General features: G+C 39.6%; 1 pseudogene; it reads right to left on the bottom strand.

Annotated features, from left to right (window-relative positions):
• Positions 1-1,608: 1,608 nt before the first annotated feature.
• Positions 1,609-4,192, bottom strand: LOC121972504 (annotated as a pseudogene).
• Positions 4,193-4,639: the final 447 nt, after the last annotated feature.

The raw sequence follows: 4,639 nt of genomic DNA, 5'->3' as shown, positions 1-4,639 counted from the left end.
GTTTTTTCCCTTGACTTCTCAACTTTTTGAAAAAATGTTTGTGAGAGAAAGATATCAAAAGTAGGAAGCTTACCCAACTCCTTTAGAGCATCTAGAATTCCGATCTATTATGATGCGAACATCACACACTTAGATAAACATAAATCCATTATGAGAAACATAGTGAGATATCCAAGCACTTCATGCTAACAACGACCAGGCTATGGAAAGTGTTTCTATCCACGAGAACCCATTTGTGGCAAAGTGAATATAATAGAAACCCAAAATTTAAGCATTGTAGTCTCTTTTCTCATGTTTTCCCCTACCTTTCTCCTATGGCCATTATGCTTGATTGCTTGTCATATATAGTGTTATGAAATTCTAGGTGCAGTTATGACTCAAGAGTTATTTGGTTCTGTAAAAGTTACTCAGATGAAACAAAAAAAAAGTAGGCCTTTTATATTTTTAAAGTCCTGATCAATCCCTGACAATTGGAATTACAGCCAAATGTCTAACCTCTTGAGATAAAAGACATTGGAATGGTCACAGGGTTTTTTTCTTCGCATGGGACAATAATAACTTGGTAAGTCATCAAAAACACATGAAATGTGAAATAAGATAGTGGTTTCCTAATTTGACAATAGTGATTTCTTAGTATGCCAATTCTGATTATCCCATCTAGGAAAGTACAATATTCTACAAAATTGTTGTTTGTAGAATACTGGCATGTTTTTCTAAATTAGTTTGTGGACATTTTGTGATTTCTTTGCAAAGGTATTGTTATATATCTACCCTTATAGAATGAGCACAGTTCTATAAAATGTCTAAGACTTTGCCTTGTAGCTAAAACAACAAAGGTATCTATCAGAATTAGAAAAACATGCCACTATGCAAAAGTAATGTCAAATATTGTAACATATTTTTATGATTTCTTAATATGTCAATTATGATTTTTTAGTGTGATTTCTTAGTATGCCACACAACGTAATCTCCCTCTATTCCTATTTGAGAACCTTCTAAAAACCTATGGCAAAATTAATTTTTACTTTGTTAATCATTGACATCCCATATAGTACAATAAACTACCCTTTGCACTGAAAAAAAAAATAGTGGTGCATAAATTAGCAGGATAGGAAAATAAAATAGATTAACTATAGACTATCATTTTTGTCTCATCATTTGCATAAAGTAACTTCCTTGTCTTAACTTCATGCAGGAGGTAGGATTCACAATCTCATCAAGTCATGAATGTTAATTGCCAAGAAGTAACTACTTAGGAAAGACAACATCTGAACATGGACATTTACAAGTATGCTTTTGGCCAAAAGAAAGAAGAAAAGAGTCAGATATATAGGTTTTTTTTAACAAGTAAATAAATGTGTAAACATTCTTCTGAATATGGATAAAGCAACTACTAATTGTCTGTCTTTTATACATCTAATTGAAATTTGAATATAGATAAATTTACTGAATAGAATTGGATATCAGAACGTTTAACCTTGCAGTAAAAAAATGAAGAATACACTAAACCAAAACCCTACTGTTCACTCCAGAATGATACAAATGAATAGGTTTGTCAATGGTAGCACTTAGACGACTCTCATTGTGTGTAGGCACAAAATACACATCTCACTCCATGCCTCGTTCTTCATATGTACAACCTATCTGCAATCGGTTTTCTCCAGTCACAATGATTAAAATTGATGGTCCTAGTATGGGAGAAAAAACAACGGACTTTTTAATGGAAGAATGCAACGATCAACTTCAAATTCATCAAAAGGTGGTGTGTACCGTGTGATAAAAGGGTTTAATTGAATCCCTCGAAGAATTTGAGGAAAGGTCTGTTTGTGTGTGATCATTGAACAAAGTGTTGGAACATCTATGTACTTAGGTGCCAGTCTCACTCGCACAACATATCTGATGCAGACATACACTCAATGCATTCACCTGATATATAGGCATGGTGTTCATTTGGACCAATATATAGTGCTTCACCTGGGCTGAGCTTCACATAATTGAGGAAAAAGGCTGCCAGAACACCAACATCAGGGTGATATTGCTTCTCCATAAGTAGTGCTAGTTGTTCTCTCTCTGATAACCTCGTAATCTTATTTTCTGCTTCTAAGTGATTTTTTTGTTTAGAAATCAGGGCCAAGATTCCATCTTTATTTGTTGACATAAGCTCAGTGAAGACAGATTGAATATAGCTTTTGCATTCACGTAGACATTTAGCTCTCACATGAATATAATTTTGCTTAGCTTGTTGCATCATTACTAACTAGCTCTGCAATTTCAGGCACACCGATAAGGATATCCTTAAATTCCTCCATGATGACAAAACCACATAGCGCTTTGAACTCTGTCAAAGCAATTGCCATCTCTGGCTTATGGTTTGGGTCCTTATAAACATTTGGTTGCATCATATGAAGCATCCTTGCTAGCTCCTTATTTGGGTGCACTTGTATGGACAATGTTGCAGCCACCGATAATATCTTGAGCAAGAAAGGCAGGTCGGTTCCCCATTTCGCCATGACCTTATCTCCCAGAGCACCAGGGTTCTGTTGGATCGCATTGGTCGGCTAGAAGGGGGGTTGAATAGCCCTGCAAAAGTAAAAGAAAACTACCCTTCTCGAACTCTCAGAATAACACTTGCATAAAATAAATAAAAGCAATCAACTAAAACTGAAAGAAAAAACAAAGAGATTTTTACTTGGTTACAACCAGGGAGGTTGTTAATCCAAGAAATGTGTCGTACTAATATCTCCTTCAAGCGGAGAAGCCTCTTATAGCAATGACGCACAGAAAAATAGAAGTTAAACTCTAAAGAAAGCGTACAAGTGTTGAAAATGCTAATTGCTTGAGTTGATTGAGTTTCTTGGACTAAGACTATATTTATAGCTTTGGTCGGGGCACCTGGAAGGGTTCCAAGCACCTGGGAGGGGATAAAACTTTATCTCTTCTCGCATAGATTGCGTTTAACCGTGATTAGGATAAAACTGTAAGGGATCGGTGACCGGCTTGAAGGGAGGTTGGATAGACGGCGCCCCCAAATCAATCGTTCTTCCTATGATGTTAGCTTGCGCAACGGAATACAAATAAAACAAACAAGCTAAACTAAATACAAGACAAGAAAGAATGCAAACCAAGCTACACGATCGTTTAACGTAGTTCAGAGATTAGAGCTCCTACTCCACGGCTGTCCGTAAGGTGGACGATCCCTATCCGTCGGTGGATTAGCCCCCGGTAAACTTCGGCTAGCTCAAACCTCCTTGTGGGTGGAGAAACCTCGCCACAAACTCACCAAGACCTCTTGGGCACAAGGGAAACCTTTGAGCACTGGTATATTACTAGTTAGACTTTAACCAAGTCCAATTTCGTCAGAGATAACCAAGCTTCCAAGCCTTTGTTATATAGGCCGCGGGTTGAAATCCCCGTCTACCAGTCGACTGCCAAAACATGCAGTCGACTGCCCTCTATGGAAATTGGACCGTTGCATCCTAACGGCTCGATACCAGTCGACTGCTAAAACTAGTAGTCGACTGCTCCACACTAGCTGAGCGAACAGAAGTATTCTGTTCGCTCCCAGTCGACTACACCAGTCGACTGCACCAGTCGACTGATGAAACATACAGTCGACTGGTACCGAGTACATTCTCTCACAGCACTCGGACTCTCACCCTTACGACTCATTTGACGCTTCCTTCGCAGCCTTGACTTTTTGCCTTCAAGCCTACTTCCTCTTTGGCGCTCAGATGCATACAAGCCCGCGGCTCATCCCCAATGTCATCCTTCGCGTATGCCCCGAAGTCGCTTCCCTCAGCCCTTGTCCTTGCTGCCTTGTCCACAGTCCCTCGGATGCTCCATCCTTCACCGGACCCAAAGCCATCAACCTGAGTCACATGTGTATCCTGCAGTCTTGCACAACTTAAACCCTTTGCCCAAACACCAAAATACATGGTCCCACGGACCATTGGGATTGTTCCAACAATCTCCCCCTTTTTGGTGTTTGGCAATACGTTTAAGTTAGGGAAAACATAATAGCAAATAAACATGCTAAAACAAATGGACTTACGTTGCCAAGGCTACACACTTGAACTTACACCGCCAAATGGACTTACGTTGCCAAGGCTACACACTTGGACTTATACTGCCAAATGGACTTACGTTGCCAAGGCTACACACTTGGACTTACACTGCCAAAACAATGCACCATGCATTAGAACATATCCCAAGGTTCCCCCTACACCTAAGCTTCTCATTGAGCTAGGATTTTTACAACGGGCGTTTTAAGAACCTATCCCAAGGCTCCCCCTACACCTAAGCTCCTCATTGAGCTAGGATTTTTACAACGGGCTTTTTAAGAACTTATCCCAAGGCTCATCGTACACCTACACTCCTCATTGAGCTAGGATTTTACCATAGGACTTTTTAAGAACCTATCCCAAAGCTCCCCCTACGCAAAAGCCCTTTCATGTTTTCCCAACTTAACCTTCCTTCTCCCCCTTTGCCCAACATCCAAAAAGTTATCCAACAATATCCCAATTATTGAAAACTTATCATCCAACTGACCCTAAACTCATGTATTCATCCTCCATGGATCTCATACAGCTCAACGAGTTGACCCGGTCACAAACCAATACTGAAAACAAAATCAGACTGT

This window comes from Zingiber officinale, chromosome 4A, assembly GCF_018446385.1.
Source record: "Zingiber officinale cultivar Zhangliang chromosome 4A, Zo_v1.1, whole genome shotgun sequence".
NCBI classification, from domain to species: domain Eukaryota; kingdom Viridiplantae; phylum Streptophyta; class Magnoliopsida; order Zingiberales; family Zingiberaceae; genus Zingiber; species Zingiber officinale.
The sequence above is the reverse complement of the archived record's forward strand: the minus strand, read 5'-3'. Positions and strand labels throughout refer to the sequence as shown.